The sequence below is a fragment of the Hordeum vulgare genome, chromosome 1H (assembly GCF_904849725.1).
Source record: "Hordeum vulgare subsp. vulgare chromosome 1H, MorexV3_pseudomolecules_assembly, whole genome shotgun sequence".
NCBI lineage: Eukaryota > Viridiplantae > Streptophyta > Magnoliopsida > Poales > Poaceae > Hordeum > Hordeum vulgare.
Genome location: NC_058518.1, coordinates 164,174,200 through 164,198,418, shown reverse-complemented (window position 1 = coordinate 164,198,418; position 24,219 = coordinate 164,174,200).

The following is a 24,219-nucleotide window of genomic DNA, read 5'->3' as shown; positions in this document are numbered from 1 at the left end:
AAATGAAGTCTTCACGGGCGTTAGTCCTTAGTTTGTCCCTTTTTGTCACTTGATGACAAAGGGGGAGAAACTCGAGAGTTAGTGTTCAAGCGGGATATTTTTGGGGCTTATGAACTATATTTAAGTTACAAACTCTTGGCTCTTCTGAAGTTTTTATGTAATGAGTTGTAACTTAAGCCCGATGGTACTCTGACGCTTTTGAACGTTTTTCTTCGCATGCTTATTCCTCAAAGTTTTAATGCACGCATGCTGGAATTCGTCAGATACCATTTGCCATCATGCATCTTCATTTTCTTCATATGATATGTTATATGTATGCATGATTTACAAGACTCAGGGGGAGATCTCCATGATATAAATCATCAATGTGCATCTGCTATAAAAGCAAAATCCACAACGTATGCACATCTTCAGGGGGAGTCTCTCTGAATCTTGTTTTCAAATTCCTCAAATAAGTATTTACACTTCATATTTTTCATCCATGTTGAAGACTTAACCTAATTGTCATCAACCACCAAAAAGGGGGAGATTGTAAGTGCATCTAGTGCCCCTTAGTGATTTTGGTGGTTTGAAGACTTAGAGGTTAAGTATCTAATGTGTTTATAAGTGTACACAGGATCTATAAGTCATTGAGGAGTTTGAGATATTTGAAGGATATCGACCCCTAAAAATGTATATCTTCAGTTGAAGACATTGGTTTGAAACTGAATAAATGAATCGCGAGGAATCTGCGATGAAATTGATATTCCTCATGAAGACACTGATATTGAGAAGACCGGTTGTTCGTGAAGAAAATCATTCTGAAGAAATTGAAGCGTGAAGATTTACGTTTTCTGTTTTACTTTCTTCGCATTTGATGAATAGGAACACCGTACTGTTAAAGGGGGTCAAAGTAACACTATGGTAATGGATTTCCTCGTGATGCTCAACCGAAGCCTAATCCTACCAAAAGCCTCAAGTGAGGAATATGAGTGACATGAGGACTCTCACAGTTGAGGGTCCCGACCGTTTCGATAACCACGCCAAGTCACTGGTCTTATGCACTCCAACGGTCATATTATTTAAGGGCATTAGTGTCAAATCATGTCGGGATGCTCCCAGGCTATAAATAGCCACCCCCCCAAAACCACTAGCTGGTTGGCTGCTCCGTTAGAAACACACACTTGTCATAAGAGCAACCCAAATTCCTCAGAACCTTCGAGAGTAATTCATCAGTGAGGAAATACACCACCCACCGAAACCACAAACCAAACCTAGTGATTGAGCATCACTGAAGAAGTTGTTCCTATGTGGGACTGAAGCATTTTACCTTTGAGGACTGTGCATCCTCCAGACGGTTAGGCGTCATGGTTTAGAGCAATCCAGCAGTCAATTGTGGATCGCCGGGTGATCGAGTTTGTGAGGGTTTGGAAGTCTGCCCTGAACACTTACCACGAGTGTTGGGCGAGGACTGTGTGTCCTTAGCTCAAGGAGAATACGGTAGGGACTGTGTGTCCCGGTACTGGGTGTCCTTTGGTTTCAATACCAAGCCGCTCCAAACCAGATGTACAACTGTCACAGCAGTTGGAACTGGGTCATCAATGACTGTCTTCTCTGAGAATCGGGTTCTAATTCCTCAACTCTTTACTTTCTCTATAATTATGTGTTGATGACTTTCACTGTGACTGTTTGAAGAATTTGTTGAAGACTTTCTCTGAATTTCCTCAACCCCAAATTCTTCACAATTGTTAATCCTCATCTGTATTCTGCGTGCCTGCTTAGTGTGCAATCTGTTTTCACATTCTTCACTCTGAAATACTGCTGGTGTGAACGTTTGCACGTCTGATCCTTTACTATTTCCGCTGTAAGTTAATCATCAGTGAGGAATTTCCTCAAAAGGAATTTCCTTAGTGATGAAATTCTAAAACTCTCCTATTCACCCCCCCCCCCTCTAGTCGATATAACGCACTTTCAGTTAGGCGTCATGGTCTAGAGAAATCCAGCAGTCAATTGTGGATCGCCAGGTGACCAAGTTTGTGAGGGTTTGGAAATCTGCCCTGAAGACTTACCACGAGTGTTGGGCGAGGACCGTGTGTTCTTAGCCCAAGGAGAATATGGTAGGGATTGTGTGTTCCGGGACTGTGTGTCCTTTGGTTTCAATACCAAGCCGCTCCAAACTAGATGTACAACTGTCACAGCAGTTGGAACTGGGTCATCAACCACTGTCTTCACTATGAAACGGGTTATATTTCCTCAACTCTTTATATTCCTCAGATTGTGTGTTGATGATTTTCACTGTCACTGTTTGAAGAATTTGCAGAAGACTTTCTCTAAAATTCCTCAACCCCAAATTCTTCACGCAAGTTAATCCTCATTTGTTTTCTTATTCTTCATCCTGAAAAACTGATGTAGTGAAACTTTGCACTCCTGATCCTTTACTGTTTCCGCTGTAAGTTAGTCATCACTGAGGAATTTCCTCAAAAGAAATTACCTCAGTGATGAAATTCTAAAAATCTCCTATTCACCCCCCTCTAGTCGATATAACGCACTTTCAATAATGCTTAATGTTTGCATGTGTGCACGTTTTCAAGCAAAACCGAAGGAATCACACCATAAGGCTCTGAAGCATATTCTTCCTTACTTAGCTCACACACCAACACTAGGATTATGGTACCTCAAGGGCTCAAATCTTCATCTTGTGGGATATTCTGATTCTGACTATGTTGGGGACCGTGTGGATCGCAAGTCAACCTCTGGCACATGTCATTTCCTCGGAAGATCACTAGTCTGCTGGTCCTAAAAGAAGCAGAACTGCGTTTCACTCTCCACTGCCGAAGCGGAGTACATTGCTGCTGGCTCATGCTGTGCTCAATTGCTATGGATGAAGCAAACCCTCAAGGACTACGGCATCAACATGAAGAATGTGCCACTCTATTGCGACAATGAGAGTGCAATCAAGATTGCATACAACCCAGTACATCACTCGAAGACCAAGCACATCCAGATTCGTCATCATTTTCTTCGGGACCATGTCCTCAAGGGCAATATCCTCATCGACCATGTGAAGACTGACGATCAACTGGCATATATCATCACTAAGCCCTTGGATGAGAAAAGGTTTTGCAAGTTGCGGTGTGAGATAAATATCTTAGAATCCTCAAATGTTTTGTAAAAACATTCACACATCCTAACACTTATGCAAAATTGATGACTTAGATGTGCAACACACGAAGAATCGATTTTCTTCAACTAATGAAGAATATCACTCTTAGTGTGAGGAAATCAACGAAGAAATTGATTCTCAGGGCCCTACGACAATTGTACGCGGCGTGTGAAATCAACATTCTTATATGGTGGGTCACGCCACCACCAACTTGAAATTCCTCAAGTTGACTTTCTTAAAAGCTGAATTTCTTCAAAAGTTGATTTTCTTCAGTTGTTCTTTAAACTTGTTTTTCTTCAAAAGTGAAATTCATCATCATGACGCTTTGTCACAAAATCTTCAAAAACACTTGATGATTTTCATTTCCCTAGATAGACTGTGATATCAAAGTCCTCAACAGCATTCACTTATAGCTATTCCTTCATTTTGATACTTCATCTAAGTGAATGTGATCGGACCCTACTTTCCCTCTATGCTAATCTCACCCAGTCTATTCAATTCTTCATATGTGTTCTACTTGAAACTTTGTTCAAAATCCTCACTCCGTCCTTGTCAGCTAATGATTTTGTAACAAAATCCTCAAATCTTCATATGTGCATTTGTTGTGAAAAGCAAAATCCTCAAGATATGCAAATCTTCAGGGGGGTCTCTCTGAATCTTGATTTCAAATTCCTCAAATGAGTATTTACAGTTCATACTTTTATCCCCGTTGAAGACTTAACCTAATTGTCATCAACCACCAAAAAGGGGGAGATTGTAAGTGCATCTAGTGCCCCTTATTGATTTTGGTTGTTTGAAGACTTATAGGTTAAGTATCTAATGTGTTCATGAGTGTACACAGGATCTATAAGTCCCTGAGGAGTTTGAAATATTCGATGAATATCGACCCCTAAAAATGTATATCTTCGGCTGAAGAAGTTGGTCTGAAGCTGAAGGATTGAATCGCGAAGGAATTGCGATGAAATTGATATTCCTCATGAAGAAATTGAAGATGAGGAATTCTGTATGTTCTAAAGAAAAACAAGCTGAAGATTTTGAAGCATGAAGATTTACTGTCTGTTTTATTTTCTTCACTTTTGGGTCATAGGAACACCGTACTATTAAAGGGGATCAAAGTAACACGTCGGAATGAATTTCCTCATGATGCTCAACCCAAGCCTAATCCTACCAAAAGCCTCAAGTGAGGAATATGAGAGACATGAGGACTCTCACGGTTGAGGGTCCCGACCATTACCACAAGTCGCGCCACATCATTGGTCTTATCCACACCAACGGTCATATTATTTAAGGGCATTAATGTTATATCATGTCGGGATGGTCCCAGGCTATAAATAACCGCCCCCTACAACCATTAGCTGGTTGGCTGCTCCGTTGGAAACTGACACTTGTCATAAGAGCAACCCAAATTCCTCAGAGTCTTCGAGAGTAATTCATCAGTGAGGAAATACCCCAAACACCAAACCACAAACCGAAAACCAAGTGAAGCATGAAGATTTATCCTTTCTGTTTTATTTTCTTCACACTTGAGTAATAGGAACACCGTACTGTTAAAGGGGGTCGAGGTAACACATTGGAATGAATTTCCTCATGATGCTCAACCCAAGCCTAATCCTACCAAAAGCCTCAAGTGAGGAATATGAGAGACATGAGGACTCTCACAGTTGAGGGTCCCGACCGTTATCGATAGCGACGCCACATCATTGGTCTTATCCACACCAACTATCATATTATTTAAGGGCATCAATGTCAAATCATGTCGGGATGCTCCCAGGCTCTAAATAGCCGCCACCCACAACCATTAGCTGCTCGGCTGCTCCGTTAGAAACTGACACTTGTCATTAGAGTAACACAAATTCCTCAGAGTCTTCGAGAGTAATTCATCAATGAGGAAATACCCCCAAACACCAAACCACAAACCGAAAACCAAGTGATTGAGCATCACTGAAGAAGTTGTTCCTGTGTGGGACTGAAGCCTTTTACCTTTGAGGAATGTGCATCCTCCAGACGGTTAGGCGTCATGGTCTAGAGCAATCCAGCAGTCAATTGTGGATTGCCAGGTGACCAAGTTTGTGAGGGTTTGGAAGTATGCCCTGAAGACTTACCACGAGTGTTGGGCGAGGACTATGTGTTCTTAGCCCAAGGACAATACAGTAGGGACTGTGTGTTCCGGGACTGTGTGTCCTTTGGTTTCAATACCAAGCCGCTCCAAACCAAATGTACAATTGTCACAGCAGTTGGAACTGGGTCATCAACCACTCTCTTCACTGTGAAACGGGTTATATTTCCTCAACTCTTTATATTCCTCAGATTGTGTGTTGATGATTTTCACTGTCACTGTTTGAAGAATTTGCTGAAGACTTTCTCTGATATTCCTCAACCCCAAATTCTTCACGTGAGTTAATCCTCATATGTTTTCTCCATGTCTGCGTACTGTGCAAACTGTTTTCCATATTCCTCACCCTGAAAAACTGTTGTAGTGATACTTTGCACTCCTGATCCTTTTGTTGTTCCCGCTGCAAGTTAGTTATCAGTGAGGAATTTCCTCAAAAGGAATTTTTTCAGTGATGAAATTCTAAAAATCTCCTATTCACCCCCCTCTAGTCGATATATCGCACTTTCACAAAGGCAAGAAGGGTAACTCCAAGAAGAGTGGCAAATTTATTGTCCCTCCGGCGAAGAAACCCAAGGCTGAACCTAAGCCAGAAACGGAGTGTTATTATTGCAAGGGGACTGGTCACTGGAAACGCAACTCTCCCAAGTATCTGGACGATAAGAAGGCGGCCAACGCCAAACAAGGTATATATGATATACATGTTACTGATGTGTACCTCACCAGCTCTCGTAGTAGTGCATGGGTATTTGATACCGGTTCTGTTGCTCACATTTGCAACTCGAAACAGGAACTGCGGAATAAACGAAGGCTGGCGAAAGATGAAGTGACGATGCGCGTTGGAAATGGGTCCAACGTTGATGCGATCGCCGTCGGCACGGTCTCACTTTAGTTACCATCGGGATTAATGATGAACTTAAATAATTGTTATTTAGTGCCTCCGTTGAGCATGAACATTATATCTAGATCTTTTTTATTGCGAGACGGTTACTCATTTAAGTCAGAGAATAATGGTTGTTCTATTTATATGAGTAATATATTTTATGGTCATGCACCCAATGTGAGGGGTTTGTTCATATTGAATCTCGATTGTGATAATACTCATATCCATAACATTGAGGCCAAAAGATGTACAGTTAACAATGATAGAGCCACTTTCTTGTGGCACTATCCCTTAGGTCATATTGGTGTTAAGCGCATGAAGAAACTCCATGCTGATGGACTTTTGGAGTCACTTGATTTTTGAATCACTTGACACCTGCGAACCATGTCTCATGGGCAAGATGACTAAGACTCCGTTCTCTTGAACAATGGAGCGTGCAGGTGACTTGTTGCAGATCATACATATTGATGTGTGCGGACCAATGAGCATAGAGGCATGCGGCGGATATCGTTATTTTCTCACCTTCACTGATGATTTGAGTAGGTATGGCTATATCTATGTCACACCCTGATTTTGCTATCACCTGTCTGTGTTGTCAAATTCTGAGCTTGTTAAAACTTTTTCAAAACTAATGTTGTGAGTGCCATGATTGACATTGTATGCTTGTATGCTTGATCATGTGAAGTTTAAAACCCTACATTCCATTTTTGGTATTTTACTGATTTCCAAAAACCTTTGATAACCAAAGTGTTACCACCTTGAGTTGCACTACATGTCCTTGATAGCAAGCAGTGCTACTACTCATATTTGGTAATCTTATTTTTACCTATCTTTATATTTCAAAACCACAAAAATAATTATTTTTGTGAGTGTTTTCCTAATTAAATAACTTGTCCATTTGTGAGGTTAGAATTGGTATTCCAACATGGAAAAATACTTTTCTGCTTTGGAAAATCTGATTAAATTTAGAGATGATCAGAAGGACATATATTTTCCATACATAAGATTTTAAACCCCATTTTTTATTATGTTTATTGATTAAAACTATAAAAGCTATTTCTGTCTTTTTTGGCATTTTGAAATATTTCCAAAGGAAATATTATCAATAAATTCCTAGAAAATTTCAGTGATGTCCCTAAGCCATGTTTGGTGTCCACATAAAGTTTCACCTTGATCAAAGGTGGATAAGGACCCCAAATAACCCAAAAACCCTATTTGTCCAGAATCAAGTTAGAGCAACTCTACATAGCAAAGTTTGTCCAATGAGGCTAAAACTTTGCAGGAGTGTCTAATACCTCAAATGAGGGTTCTGCACCAAAAATGGGATTTGTGGGACTTAGTTTGCCCACACCCCCTATGGAAGGAACAGATCTAGTCATATTAGAGTGATTTCAAGTTTAAAAAGCTAAACTTGTCCTTTGGAGCTCAAATTTGGTGGAACTCCCTGGTTTACCACCAAAACCAAACCTGTTAAGTCTCAGCACCAGTGGTGGGGTGCAACCCCCTGTGGCCACTGTCGAACACCTTCTGGCAGATAGGAAAAATCCACCTTAGCCACAGCTAAACCAAACTTTTTTGCTTCAAACTCTTAGATTAAGTAGCGAGCACCTGTATCTAACCCCAGTCAACTGGCCCCTCACTGGTTCAAAGTGGAAAGGCCAAAAACCCCAATTTAGGCCTCAGTTCATGAATGACATCACCAGTATTTCTTGCCTCCTTTAACCAGCCGAAGCTCCCACTAAAACCAAACGGCTAGCCACACCCCCAGCAAGTGCCAGGACATGCTGGACACGTCCAAAGTGCCTCAGAGCGTACCAGCATGCCGTGGCATGCCAAAACTGCGCAATGGGCGCGCTATAGGGAGTCACCGAGGTGGGGGCGACGCCCTTGGCTAGTTCCAGCCTCCCCCGAGATGTCCAACCTCCTCCCGGACAGACCCTCTGCGTCGGGCAAGTCTCAGGGCCCATCCTCTCTCGTGCTAGAGCTCGCGCGACGCGTGCCCGCGCGCTCCAGATTCGGCCAAGCTTGCGTGGCCACGGATGCACGACTCTCCTCTCTCTCTCTGCACCAGAATGTTCGGGCAGTCCAATACCACGTCCTGAGACCGTGGTTTCACCCCCAACGTCTCTCTATACCCCCATGCGCGCTACGGTGAGTCACCGGCGCTCCCGAGTCTTCTCATCGTCGCGGGCCTATAAATAGCCCTCCCCCTCGCTCCAGCACCCCTCGGATAGCTTCGTCGCAGCCACTAGCACCTCCCTAGCCACCCGAGCAAACTAGCAGAGCACCGGTGCTCGAGATCGACCGAGGCCCCTCCGGCTCGGAGCTCCGGTCCATCTTCGGCTACACGACGGCTCCTGCGCCCCTCGACCCACGAAACTGACCCCCTTGACCCCAGGAAGCTTTCCCCCAACTCGCCTGAGCTTTTCTGTGTCTCTAGCCACCCCCTCGAGCACTTCCCGAAACCCCTCCGCCACGTCCTCCTCGTCGTCGGTGAACCCCTGCCTCCACGTCATTGTTTCGACCACCAGCAGGTAGACGACGATCAGGTGGACCCATTCGTGTTCATTAGGGCATGAGCACGTCGGCAACCACGTCGGCGTCCTCCTCCTCCTCTCTGGCTGGAGGTAGGAGACGACCCCGACACGTGTGCCCCACCTGTCAGTGGCCCAGCCTCCTCCTCCACGCTGGCCTCGGCCACTGACCACAGGGCACTGCGCGTCAGGTTCAAACCTGACGGCGCGCGCGCCTGCGAAGGCCATCGGCTGGCCCTGGGCCAGCCCAGCTCTGGGCCAAGCCAGGCCAGGAGCTGGCCTGTTTTCTTTTATTTTTTAATCTGGATTTCTAAGATTTTTATAAAAACATTTAACCAATGTAAAAATATAATTCTTCCACTAATATTTTTCTAAAAATGTGTAGTATTTAATGATATGCTTAGATGAATTTTCCCAGCAACTATTCTATTTTATAATATTAAAAAGGGATAAAATGGAATAGTTTTGCTTTTGCTTGGTTGTTTTCAAAAATATTTCTTGAAACAAATTTAGGCAAGTATTTTTCAAATGATAACTTAGATCTATCACAAATAGGGAACATTTTTAAAATGACTTTGTGGACCGTTTCTGTGTGAGCTATTCCTTATTTATTGTTTTATCAACGATAGAAAATCCGAGTGACGAGGGAATCGGAGCGGAAGACCTCGAAGACCCCGGATACTTAGCTGACCAAGGCAAGCAGCCCGTTGACCATAACTGAGCATATGTTACTTTGCATGTTCTAAAAGCAAGTATTCCCGTTGCATATGATCATAAGCACCGGTAATCATTTGATATGATTTTACCGAAGGCTCCTCTGAAGCATATGCATTAAGCTTGACTCTACCTTTAGGGTCATGCTAAAAGCATGTTGACAAGTTGTTAGGGCATAGTTTTTGCCTAAGTAATTTTGGTGATTGATGACAGTACCGCAAAGGACTAATCATGTGTGTTAAGATTTTAGATAACACATGTCAACGGCACAAGACGACTCGCCCCCTCTTTCCTTGGAACGGAAGCACGGTGTACTCTACGATTCTCCTTCTTTGAGTCATAGGAACGCCGTACTATCAAGAGGAGACCCATAGTGGAAAGGTTTGGGTGGAATTAATTTGCACGCACACACTTTATCTCCTTTCCCCTTACCTGCAACTTTGGAGTGGCTCCCGCCTCTGTTCTTATCTCATCTAAGAAAAAGGTCTCCCAGTGGTAGTACCGATGTGCCTAGCGGTAGTACCGATGTGCCTAGCGGTAGTACCGCTGGCCCTAGCGGTAGTACCGCTAGTGCTGGCGGTAGTACCGCTGTGGTGGCGGTAGTACCGCCCCTGATCAGCGGTAGTACCACTCCAGGAGCTTAGTACCGCCTTCCTAGCGGTTGTACCTCGTCGGACCTTTTTGCGAAGACTTCTTGGTAGTGGTTGGCCCGGTAGTGCTTCTGCACCACCATGGGCCCAGCGGTAGTACCGCTGCTGCCAGCGGTAGTACCGCTGGAGTGCTAGCGGTCGTACCGCTAGGCTCGGTCTGTGAGTGGGAAAATGGTTGGATTTCCCCCCCCCCACACACTATATAAGGGGTTTTTCTTGCTGTGGAACCCTACCTTTGACCCTCCCAAGCTCCATTGTTGCTCCCTAAGCTCAAAAGTGCCCGATCTCTCTCCCTAGCCAATCAAACTTGTTGATTCTTTAGCGATTGGTTGAGAAGGCCTAGATCTACACTTCCACCAAGAGAAAAGTTGATTCCCCCACCAATCCCTTGTGGATCTTGTTACTCTTGGGTGTTTGAGCACCCTAGACGGTTGAGGTCACCTCGGAGCCACATTCCATTGTGGTGAAGCTTCGGGGTTTTGTTGGGAGCCTCCAAGCTTTTTGTGGAGTTTGCCCCAACCTTGTTTGTAAAGGTTCGGTCGCCGCCTTCAAGGGCACCTATAGTGGAATCACGGTACCTTGCATCGTGCAAGGGCGTGAGGAGAATATGGTGGCCCTAGTGGCTTATTGGGGAGCATTGTGCCTCCACACCGCTCCAACGGAGACGTACTTCCTGTCAAAGGGAATGAACTTCGGTAACACATCCTCGTCTTCATTGGTTCCACTTGTGGTTATCTCTAACCTTTACTTCGTGTATGCTTATGTTGTTGTCTATCTCTTACTTGTCTTAGTTGTTCTTGTTGTTAGCATCATATATGTTCACCTCGTTGTTGCTATTTTAGTGAACCCGTATGCTGCTTACCCTAACTTGTTAAGATTAGTTAAAAAGTGGTCGTTGCCTATTCACCCCCCCCCCTCTCTAGTCAACCATATCGATCCTTTCAATTGGTATCAGAGCCACGTCTCTTTATCAAGGGTTTAACCACCCAAAGAGTATGGAAGATGATGAAGGATTTCCCCGTGCACAAACCGAAGGCATGGACTTGACTTCGATCACAAGGGCTGACTTGAATACGGCTATGGACGCACTCAAGACGTCCATGACGAACGAGGTCAAGACCATGCTTAAAGAGTTAATTGAGGGAATTAAAAACTCTCCCGAACCGGCATTGGTGGTTAAACCCACCACCACGGATTCGGAGGCCAATTCCGTCAGGGAAACGGCTAAAGGTATGCAACCTTCCCGTCCTCTCGAAAATGATGGGAATGGGACGTATGCATCTGTTCCACCGCCCTTAGTCTATGGAGGACCGGTTCCCACACCGCGTCTTAATCCTGTTGGTCCTCCTCCTAAGCTTGTAAAAGGTGATTTTTCTAACTGGGTATTTTCTATTAAGTCTCATTTGAATCACAGCTCAACAAATTTGTGGAGAATCATCGAGCAAGGATATTATCCCCATGATCCAAGCAACCTCACTCCAAGAGAAGATGTGTACCATCAATATAATAACTCTGCTTTGTTTATTCTCTAGTCTGCAGTGCCACCTAAAGATCTTCCTCACTTGCGTCCCTTCACTTTGGCCAAGGACTGTTGGGAGCACATTATGGTGTTGTACAAGGGAAGCTCAAGCATTCAACGGTCCAACTATGAAGTGGTACTTGATAAGGCCGATGAGTTTGTGATGAAGGAAGACGAGGACCCTCGTGATCTCTATCGGAGGGTGACTGCTACTGCTGTGGCACTCAAGGACCATGGGAGCAAGGATGTCGATGATACATGGGTCAAGCGCAAGTTTCTCAAAGCCATCATGCCTTTCAATAAAGCCATGTCATCTGTCATTCGTCAGCGACCAGACTTCCACTCCTTGTCTTCCAGTGAGGTGTTGGATGAATTCATTGCAATGTCAATCATGAACGAGACAGCTGACAATGCACTTGCTCATGTTCGCTCAAAGATAGCTTCACCCAACCTTGCGTTAATGGCAAAAGCAACTTTCGAAGTAGAAGAAGAGGATGAGGAAAAGGAGAGCTGCCCTGAAGACACGAAGTATGCTTATCATGAGCACATGGCTCTTGCGTCAAGGAAATTCTAGGGCAACAAGAGGAACTCAAGACCCACCTTCACCAAGAACAACTCGAGTGGGTTCAAACCCAAGCAACAAGTGAGGACATGCTATAACTGTGGTAACGTGAGTCACTTCGTGGCCGAATGTCCTTATGAGAAAAGGGAAGACAACGGGGGCAAGCTCATTCGCAAAGACAAAACCAAGTCATTCCCAATCAAGAACAACTTTGTGAAGAAACCTCACCCAAAGGGCATGGTGGCCCTTGAAGAGTACCCTTCCGATGATGATGATGATGATGATGATACAGTGGCAACGGCAACTGTTACTATTGTCACCCCCTCTCCCAAGAAGGTGTCTCTCTTCAACGCCCCCAACGAGAACCACATCGCCAAGTGCCTCATGGCAAAAGGTATCAATCAAGTAACCCCCATCATTAAGACCAACATCGCTACTGCTCCTTCATTGTTAAATTGTATTGATGATAGTGATGTTGGGGAACTTAATGAGCATGATCTTGACAAGTTTCTGTGCACTATTAAGGGAGAATCCAAGAAGCACTTTGTTGCTCTCTTGGAACAACTGGGTGAGGCCAATGACCTCATCGAGTCTCATGAGGAGACCATCTGCGAGCTTCAGGGACACATTCGTGACTATGCTGATGAAATTGCTAAATTATCTATTGCTCTAGAAAAGGAGTGCACTCTTGGTTTGGCTCTTGAGGAGTCATACAACGATGACTGCGCTAAAATGCAAAAGAAACTAGATCATGATACTGTTCTTACTCGTATGCTTAAGTCTGAGAAGTATGCTCTTGGGGTTGGCCATGACAGACTCAAAGTGGAGTTTGACACACTTGAAGGCTCACAAGGTCTTGAAAGGTGTTCATTTCTCTCTGAAAGAGTCTCATGATCAACTCCAAGCAAAGCTTACCAAGGAGATCTCTACTTGTCCTCCCTTCGTGTTAATTGATAATGCTTGTACAACTAATCCTTGTTGTGAGCATGTACATCTTGTGGAGGAAAATGCCAAGTTAAAGGAGATACTTGAGAAGGGCCTTGTGGCATGCATACAAGGTGAGAAGAGCCTGAACGACCTCTTGAGCAATCAAAAGGGTGTTGTAGGAAAGGAGGGACTTGGACTTACCTCCAAGTCAAAAGGAAAAAGGAGGAACAGGAACAAACAATCCCCTACCCTCATGGACATCTTTGTCGAAGAGGGCGAAGGGACTCAGGAGGTGAACAGGAACAAGGTGGACGATGGTAACGTTAAGAAGGGCAAAACCATTCCTACTAACACAACCGGCAAACTCAATCCTTCCTATGTCTTGTGTCGTGCTAGTGATGGGCATGTTTATGCCAGATTTGTTGGTTCTAACTATGAGTCCATTGAATGGGCTATCTAGGTTCCTAAGACCCTTGTCTCTAACATTAAAGGACCCATTAAAAATGGGTACCTAAAACCAAGCCTCGATCTATTGCAAGAGTTTGGTTGCGGTGGGGTGTCATGGTTGCTCGATAGTGGAGCAACAAATCATATGATCGGAAGCAAGGACTTAGTGGTGGATGTGCATCCTTCTCCATCTATGCCCACCCATGTCCAATTCGCCGATGCATCCTCGTCAAAGGTATTGGGATTTGGTAAGGTGGTCATCTCTCAAGAGTTATCTATTGAGAAGGTCATGCTTGTTGAGTCTCTTGCCTACAATTTACTTTCGGTTCGTCAACTTGCAATTATGGGTTTTTCCACTTTCTTTAATCTTGATAATGTGGTCCTCCTGTGGAGCAAGACTCTTAAAGTAGCCTATGTTGGATATGTCGAAAATGGTCTTATGTGGTGAACTTCTCAAAGCGACCCACTAAGACTGCGACGTGCTTAATGGCTAAAGTTGATGTGGGCTGGCTTTGGCATCGCCGACTAGATCATGTCAATATGAGATCTTTGCAAAGTCTTCTAAAAGGGGACCATATTCGTGGACTAACAAATGTGAGTTTTGCTAGAGATCGTGCTTGCAGTGCCTGCATTGAAGGAAAGATTCATGAAACTGCTCATCATCCAACGATCTCATTTACACTAAGAGGCCATTGGAGCTCCTCCATATGGATCTTCTCGGTCCTCCATCATTTGATAGTCTTGGAGGTAGAAAGTACTGCTTGGTGATTGTTGATGACTACTCAAGATACACCTGCGTATATTTCTTCCAAAGGAAGAGTGAGACTCAACAAACTGTCATCAACTTTGCTAATGAAGCTCAACGTCAACATGAAGAAAAGATCTTGATGATTAGAAGTGACAACGGCACCGAGTTCAAGAACTACACCTTGGATGAGTTTCTAGGTGATGAGGGAATAAAACATCAATGTTAAGCACCATATACCCCTCAACAAAATGGCGTGGCAGAAAGGAAGAACCGGACCTTGATGGATGCTGCAAGGACAATGATGGCGGAATTCAAATCTCCATATAACTTTTGGGCTGAGGCCATCAACACAGCATGTCATGCGTCCAATCGGCTCTATATCCGCAAAGGCTTGAACAAGACTCCATATGAGATTCTCACTGGAAACAAACCCAATCTCAAGTACTTCTGGGTATTCGGTTGTAAGTGTTTCATTCTCAAGAAAGGTGCACGTTTAGCCAAATCTGATTCTAGAGCACATGAGGGCATCTTTGTTGGTTATGCTACAAACTCTCATGCTTACCGTGTCCTCAACAAGTCCACCGGACTCATTGAGGAGACGTGTAACGTGGATTTCATGAAAATAATGGCTCCCAAGTGGAGCAAAGTGGTCTTTGTGATGTAGGTGATGAAATTCCTCCCCAAGCCATAAGAAGAATGGGGATTGGTCAAATACTCCCCATTGAGGAACCCCTTGTGGCCGAAGGAGAAGGACAATGCTCTACTCAAGTGGAGCCATCACCCCCACAAGCCCCACACGCTTCCGGTGAACAAAGAGAAGACACTCAACAAGATGAACAAGCTCAAGGTCAAGATCAATTGCCCAACAATGGTGATGTGTCCCATGATATTCAAGCACTTACCCAAGGTTCCGAACCTGCTCATGATCAAGATCAAGTGCAACCACAAGATCCAGACCAAGTAGAAGCACAAGATCAAGATCAAGAGCAACCACAAGTACAAGGACAAACAAGTGAACCTGCTCAAGTCGAAAGTCAAGATGATGAGGATACTGTCTCGCAATTCCCTTCTGCAGCACCAACAGTCGGTGCCAAGGGAGGTTCAAGACGCAAGGGCAAGCAAAGTAAACAAGTCGACGCTCCCCAGTTATCCAATAAAGAACTCTTGGAGCGTCAAGCAGCAAAGATTGCGAACAAGCTAAGAGTCAAGTCACATCTTATGAAGAATGTACTTGGCAGTTTAAAAAAGGGAGTATCCACCCGTCAACAGATTTGGAATTATTGTGAGCATCACGCGTTTGTTTCGTATTGTGAACCTCAACAGGTACAGGAAGCGCTCGATGATGAGGATTGTCTTATGGCCATGCATGAAGAACTTAACAACTTCGAGCGTAACCAAGTCTGGGATTTAGTGCCAAGACCAAAGGAGGAACATAATGTCATCGGGACCAAATGGATTTTCGAAAACAAGCAAGATGCCAATGGGATTGTGATTCAAAACAAGGCAAGATTGGTGGCTCAAGGTTACTCCCAAGTCAAGGGTATCGACTACGGTGAAACCTTTGCCCCTGTTGCTCGTCTAGAATCTATTCGCATGTTGCTTGCATTTGCTTCTCATCATAATTTCAAATTACAGCAAATGGATGTGAAAAGTGCCTTTCTTAATGGTCCTTTAAATGAATTGGTCTATGTCAAACAACCCCCGGGATTCGTACATCCAAGCTCCCCAATCATGTGTACAAACTTAATAAGGCACTCTATGGCCTTAAACAAGCCCCAAGTGCGTGGTATGAGTATCTTACTGAGTTGTTACAAGATCGTGGGTTTGAAATTGGGAAGATAGATCCCACTCTTTTTACTAAGAGGATTAAAGGGGATTTGCTCATATGCCAACTATATGTTGATGATATCATTTTTGGTTCTGCTAACATTTCCTTCAATGAAGAATTTGCTGCACTAATGACCGAGAAATTTGAGATGTCCATGATGGGAGAGTTGAAGTTCTTCCTCGGATTCAAGATTAAACAAGGCCTAGAAGGGACCTTCATTAAACAAGCCAAGTACACTCAAGACATGCTCAAACGGTTCGAGCTTGAAGATGTCAAGCTGGTCAAGTTCCCCATGCCACCAAGATGTAAGCTTGACAATGATCCCAATGGTAAAGCAGTGGATCAAAAGGTATATCGCTCCATGATTGGATCCCTCCTTTACCTTTGTGCATCTAGACTAGATATTATGTTGAGTGTAGGGATATGAGCACGGTTTCAATCCGCACCAAAAGAAAGTCATTATATGGCTGTTATGTGAATCATTCGATATTTGGCTCATACCCCAAACTTTGGACTATGGTATCCGAAAGGAGCAAACTTCAACCTAGTGGGCTATTCTGACTCAGATTGGGCAGGAGATTGTGTGGAGAGGAAGTCAACTTCTGGAGGATGCCAATTCCTTGGCCGCTCACTAGTAAGTAGGTCTTCGAAGAAGCAGAATTGTGTCTCGCTATCATCCACCGAAGCTGAGTATGTCGCAGCTGCAAGTTGTTGTGCACAATTGCTATGGATGAGGCAAACTTTAAAGGATTACGGTGTCACTTGTGACAAAGTGCCTCTTCTATGTGACAATCAAAGTGCTATCAAGATTTCCCTCAACCCAGTGCAACATAGCAATACCAAGCATATTGATATTCGCCATCACTTCATTTGTGAACATATCAAGCTTGGTGATATTGAGGTTCACTTCATCCACACTAAAGAGCAACTTGCAGATATTTTCACTGAGCCCCTAGATGAAGCAAGGTTCCGGGAGTTAAGGCATGAGCTAAATATCATTGATTCAAGTAATGTGGATTGAAGCTAGGCACTTTGCACCTCACTATGCATTCGATCTTGTTCTAGATGTAGGCATGGACATAGGGGGAGTGTTCTTCTCTCGATGAACTCTTCCTCCCCCCCATTATGCATAAATTGATCTAGTCTTTCACTTTAGCCATTACCAAATGGCACTTGTGCTTCAAAGACGAGTGTTGGTCATGAACCCAAGGATAATTCTTCGCGGTGTCATACCTTTGTCTCAAACATAGGTGGCCTCGGCCACCGCCCCCACCTTTCTCTCGTATGGAAGAAATGATACAAAATGACGAGTCAGTATATCTTGCTGGTGTTATCTTCTTATTACACTGACTTGTCGTTTGTCCATGCCTTTCTCATGCAATCCTATGTCTTGTTGTGCCATTTGGAGAGGTACTACCGCCAGGGGTAGCGGTACTACCGCCAGGACCCCAGCGGTACTACCGCTAGGGGTAGCGGTACTACCGCCAGGACCCCAATCTACCACGACCTGACTAGGGATTTTAGGCCTGTCTCAAGGGGGAGCGGTATACCGCCAGGGAAAGGGATACTATCGCCAGAACCCCAGCGGTACTTCCGCTACAGGCAGCGGTACTACCGCGCGGTCAGCGGTACTACCGCTAGGACCCCATCGGTACTACCGCTACAGGCAGCGGTACTACCGCGCGGTCAGAGGTACTACCGCCAGGACCCCAGCAGTACTACCGCTACAGGAAGCGGTACTACCGCGCGGTCAGCGGTACTACCGCCAGGACCCCAGCGGTACTACCGCTGGCCCCTACCCCTTGGACTATATAAAGGAGGGGGAGCCCGTTTTTCCTGCCTTCTTTCTTCTTCCTCGTGGCTCTTCCCTCCCCAACCCCGAACTCCCCCTATTTGGATCTCTATCTGTGGATCCCCTTCTCTCCGTTGAGTTGGAGGGTTTGCTCCACTCCTCCTTCCTCCACCAAGTGCCATGGACTTCGGTAAAGCTCCTCCCTTTATTCTCTTGGTTGATGTTTTCTTGTTCTAGGGTTAGATGCATTGGTGATTTGGATCTATGGCTATGGTGTTGTGCATTGTTCTTGGATGGAACGAAGGAGATATTCTAGGGGAGTGTAGGTCCTATGATTCACTGCGTTTATATTGCCATGCTCTAGGTTCTTCATGTTTTAGATCAAGCACTTCTTCTCTTATTTTGGATTAGATCCAAAACTTGAATCCTCTTGACTAGGCATGTATTTATCTATATGATTCTTGAGATCCTCATGTGTTTAGGGCTATGGTGGTTTTTGTAGTGATTATATGCAGTACCCATGGCCCTCGTAAATCAAATCTAGCCGTTCCTATGGGTCTTTTTCTTATTCAGATCTGAAAGTCAACCCCCTACCGGTACTACCGCCAGGGGTAGAAGTACTACCGCTAGGACCCCAACGGTACTACTGCTAGGTGTAGCGGTACTACCGACAGGAGGATATTTTTCTTCTTTTCATTTTTTTGGCAATGTGAGTTTACTTTTATGCCTCTTTTTGTTCATTGCCTTGACTCCTCATGTCGCTCTTTTTCGGTGTGTGTCTTGTGTGTCACAGGTGGTGCTCGTCGCTCGAATCCCCCACGGGACACTCAGCCGAAGCAGTATCACACTCAAGATGCTCCAGAGTGCTCCGCCACTTCCGGTCTGGAACCCAAAAAGAAGTCTTTCAAGAAGACAGCTCACAAGGACAAGGGGGTCAACGTTCGCACTATGCCCCCTAAGGATTTTCTGCGGTTCCGCACCAAATATCACTATCTAGAAGAGAAGGCTTAGATCAAGGATGTCGAGCATGTTTGGTCACGGGATCACTGCAGGATCTATCGTGACATCATCAAGCACTTCAAGAAGATATTTGTTCCAGTTCAGTGGATTGACTTGGCTCACCTTCGGTGGAACCCGGATTACTTTGGTGAGGCTCTCTCTTTGATTGACAAGCTTGGCATTAAGGAGATCATCACCTTCAAGCGCGACTTTGATCCAGATGTTGTCGCCCAATTCTATGTCACTGTTCACTTCTCGCCTGATGAAGAGCGCACCATGACTTGGATGACTGGTACTCAGAAGATGACAGGTTCCTGGTCAGAATTCATGAAGTTTCTCAAGGTCGACTTTCAGGGAGCTGACAATCCTCTTGGGTCGCGTCCTCATGCTCCAGCTTCATCTACTAGGGCCCCCGCCAAGGACAGGCTGCAAAAACTTTATGTGAAGAAAGGTGTGCTCCCCAAGCATCTGGATACCATGCATCGGATCTTCCGCAACACTCTCTTTCCTTGCATTGGCAACTTTGACGAGGTGCATGGTTATCTAGCTGAGATGCTTCTTCTTTGTGAGGAAGCTATGACTAAGGAATCTGCGCCTCTCGATATTTCTCACGTGATGTTCAGTGAGCTCTGGAGCTGCATCATGAACTGCAAGGTTCCCATCTACGGGCCCTACTTGTTTGCCTATATTCGCCAGACGTGGCACAACGTCTATTTGATTGAGGAGTTCCACCTTCAGGCTGATTACTTTGTGCACGATCCTATCAGGCTCCGCATCAAGGACAAATGGGCCAACCCATCCACTTCGTCTCAGCACATGGACACTGACACAGAGACTGCTGCTGAAAGAGGCCCCGCTTCTCAGTCCCACTCTTCTGCTATGCAATCTAGGGTAGTGAAACTGAAGGATAAAATGAAGACTCTCTTCTGTATGCAAGCCAAGGGAGAGTATCAGACTCATGTGGCCTAGAAGGAGAACCGTCACAGGCACAAGCGTGTCCTGAGGACACTTTATGTTGATATCTCCAGCGGCTCAGAGGACGACATCACTCCAGAGTCTTCTTGGATGCGGGCTCAAGGTTATCAGTGGTCTGATGCAGAGGAGGAGGCGTCTGAGGAGGACAATGAGGAGGAGCAGGACGATTCGGATGCCACGGACGAGTCTGGGGCTGATGAGGATGAGGAGTGACCACTTGTGTCATTAGGTGTGCCCCTTTTTGGTGTCTTGTGCCAAAGGGGGAGAGAGTCTAGGAGCTGGATTTGAGATTTGAGCTTTGCTTATATTATCATGTTTGCTTTGAACTTAGTTTGCTTTTATTTTCTATCTTTGCTTTGTGTGATGTGAGACTTGAACTAGTGTGAGATTTATTTCTATCATATGTTGTGAGTCGTATGCTCCTTATTTTCCAATACAACTATCTTTATGTTCACATGCTATTCACTGTGCAAATCCGGTATTGTCATCAATCCACCAAAAAGGGGGAGATTGTTAGGGCATAGTTTATGCCTAAGTAATTTTGGTGATTGATGACAGTACCGCAAAGGACTAATCGTGTGTGTTAAGATTTCTCAAAACACATGTCAACGGCACAAGACGACTCGCCCCTCTTTCCTTGGAACGGAAGCACGGTGTACCTCTACGATTCTCCTTTTTTGAGTCATAGGAACGCCGTACTGTCAAGAGGGGACCCGTAGTGGAAAGGTTTGGGTGGAATCAATTTTGCACGCACACGCTTTATCTCCTTTCCCCTTACCTGCAACTTTGGAGTGGCTCCCACCTCTGTTCTTATCTCATCTAAGCAAAAGGTCTCCCAGCCGTAGTACCGCCGTGCCTAGCGGTAGTACCCCTAGCCCTAGCGGTAGTCCCGCTAGTGCTGGCGGTAGTACTGCTGTGCTGGCGGTAGTACCGCCCCTGGTCAGCGGTAGTACCGCTCCAGGAGCTTAGTACTGCCTTCCTAGCGGTTGTACTTCGTCGGACCTTTTTGCGAAGACTTTCTTGGCGGTGGTTGGCCCGGTAGTGCTTCTGCACTACCATGGGCCCAGCGGTAGTACTGCTGCTGCCAGCGGTAGTACCGCTGGAGTGCCAGCGGTAGTACCGCTGCAGCCAGCGGTAGTACTGCTAGAGTGCTAGCGGTAGTACCGCTGCAGCCAGCGGTAGTACCGCTAGGCTCGGGCTGTGAGTGGGAAAACGGTTGCATTCCCCCCCCCCACTATATATGGGGTTCTTCTTGCTGTGGAACCCTACCTTTGACCCTCCCAAGATCCATTGTTGCTCCCTAAGCTCAAAAGTGCCCGATCTCTCTCCCTAGACAATCAAACTTGTTGATTCTTTAGGGATTGGTTGAGAAGGCCTAGATCTACACGTCCACCAAGAGAAAAGTTGATTCCCCACCAATCCCTTGAGGATCTTGTTACTCTTGGGTGTTTGAGCACCCTAGACGGTTGAGATCACCTCGGAGCCACATTCCAATGTGGTGAAGCTTCGTGGTTTTTTTGGGAGCCTCCAAGCTTTGTGTGGAGTTTGCCCCAACCTTGTTTGTAAAGGTTCGGTCGCCGCCTTCAAGGGCACCTATAGTGGAATCACGGTACCTTGCATCGTGCGAGGGCGTGAGGAGAATACGGTGGCCCTAGTGGATTATTGGGGAGCATTGTGCCTCCACACCTCTCCAACGGAGATGTACTTCCTGTCAAATGGAAGGAACTTCGGTAACACATCCTCGTCTTCATTGGTTCCACTTGTGGTTATCTCTAACCTTTACTTCGTGTATGCTTATGGTGTTGTCAATCTCTTACTTGTCTTAGTTGTTCTTGTTGTTAGCATCATATATGTTCACCTCGTTGTTGCTATTTTAGTGAACCCGTATGTTGCTTACCCTAACTTGTTAAGATTAGTTAAAAAGTGGTCGTTGCCTATTCACCCCCCCCCCCTCTAGTCGACCATATCGATCCTTTCACAAGTAAAGATAGCAGTAGTATTATCATAAGCATGATGTTGTCTTAAAGCAAGAGTTTATGAAAACCCCGTCAGGTGCCACTAATGTCCGACGGTGATGATGAGTTAGGTGGTCACTTTTGGTGAAGTGATGCACCCGGTATTTGTGTGAGTAAGGTTTCGGAAAGGGGATCAGATTTATGATGTGTCGACTGTCCCAACCTTACCTGTAAGACCACGATACCCCTTATGGGACGGGGCTATGTTAATTACTCTGGTCGGTGCTAGCAAAGAGCCACATTACAAGTGGCGGGAGTGCTGTGTGGTCAATCTCGTGATGGGGTCGTGCCGGGTAGGACGACTATGCCATTTTTATGAGTTCCAGTCACACCGTCGATCCCCGCATGGTCAGTACTGTCGAGAGTTGGTGCTCGTAAGACGTACGACATGTGGGCTGGGTACCAATCGAGTGGACCTCTTTGTCTAGTATCGTCAGGGGAAAGGCATTGATCGGGTACTTACCTCGGGTATGTGATATACCGCGAGTCGTGGATGACACAGAAGTTTCCCGGATCTCGTGGGTCCAGTGTACTACCTCTGCAGAGTGTAAACTATTCGAATAGTCGTGTCCACGGTCAAGGACAGTTGGGTAATCCTGCTTAAAGTACGTCCTGATATTTCCGCATAAACCGTGTGCGCGTAAGTGTGAGTGTGTGTGTGGTAATGAGAAAAGTGTTGTTGTGATAGCAATGATATGACCAAGTTCGGTGACTTGACATATAGGGTGAACCCGGACGGTTCGAACCTCGACAAATATATTGGTATATGTAACCTGTTCTTCAAGAGTAATTCTTTAACTTGATGCATATTCATGATCATTCCACCCAGATGAGTTATACTACAGATGCATGATATTGTTATCCTTCACTTTCATTTTTCATATCATGGGCTGTTTTGCGACAATATAAAATCCAAGTGGCTTTTGAAGTGAGAATTAAATTGAGATATAAATTTTTAAGTGGACCACATCTTTCTTAGCAAAATGATTAGGCACTGATCATGGTCATCACTGTAGCTTAATTACGATGATCACTATAGAAAAAGCTGACGATGTCACAACTCTCCCCTACTAATAAGAATTCGCATCCCGAGAATTAAGAGGTAGAAGGAAAGAGCTCGGGGTATTCATTGTGAAGATGATCCTCGCATTCCCAAGTGGCTTCATCTTCAGAATGATTTGACCACTTCACTTTAAGGAACTTGGTGACTTTGTGACGAGTCTCACATTTAGTCTGCTCGAGAATGCGGACCGGATGTTCTTTATAAGAGAGGTCTTGTTGTAGCTCAAGCATATCATGATCCACTACTCGAATAGGATTCTTGAAGCAGCGGTGGAGGTGAGACACATGGAAGACATCGTGAACCTGAGAAAGGTTCGCCGGTAGTTAAAATTGAGAAGCTACTCTCCCACACCTTTCGAGAATAGTGAAAGGACCAATATAGTGAGGAGCTAACTTGCGCTTGATCCTAAAACAGAGTGCACCTCTCATTGGTGTGACACGAAGATAACCCTTTTCGCCAGGTTGATAGACCATATCTCGATGATGACGGTCATACTCACTCTTCTGACGAGACTGAGCAGCCTTCAGATTCTCATGAATAAAGCGGACTTGATCTTCGACATGTTGGATAATATCCGGACCGAAGAGTGATCGTTCCCCAGTTTCTGACCAATTTTGAGGAGTTCGACACCTTCGTCCATACAATACTTTGAAAGGGGCCATCTTTAGACTAGCTTGATAGCTAGTGTTGTAAGAGAACTCGGCATATGGGAGAGATTCGTCCCATTTCTTACCAAAAGAAATGACACAAGCTCGAAGCATGTCCTCTACAATTTGGTTGACTCGTTCAACTTGTCCCTGGGATTGAGGATGAAAAGCGGTGCTGAAGGACAGATGAGTCCCCCTAGCCTTCTGAAAACTTTCCCAGTATTTTGAAGTGAACAAACTGCCACGGTCCGAGCTGATTACCAAGGGAATACCGTGAAGTGAAATAATTCTTGACATAGAAAGATCTGCCAGTTGACTAGCATTAATTGTTTGTTTGACGTCCAGAAAATGTGCAACTTTGGACAGTTGGGCAATGATGACGAGAATAGCATCATTACCCTTCTGAGATTTGGGAAAACCAGTGACAAAGTCCATTTCAACATGGTGTCACACCCTGATTTCACTATCACTTCTTTTGTAATTCAAAAATCTGAGTTTATTAAAACTTTTTCAAAACTGATGTTGTGAGTGATATGATTTTCATTGTATGCTTGTATGCTTGATTATGTGATATCACAAACCACATTTCTCGTGACATAACTATTTTAAAAACCTTTTTTCTTATTTGTGGATAAAGCAAAACCCTGCTTTGGGTTGCACTATA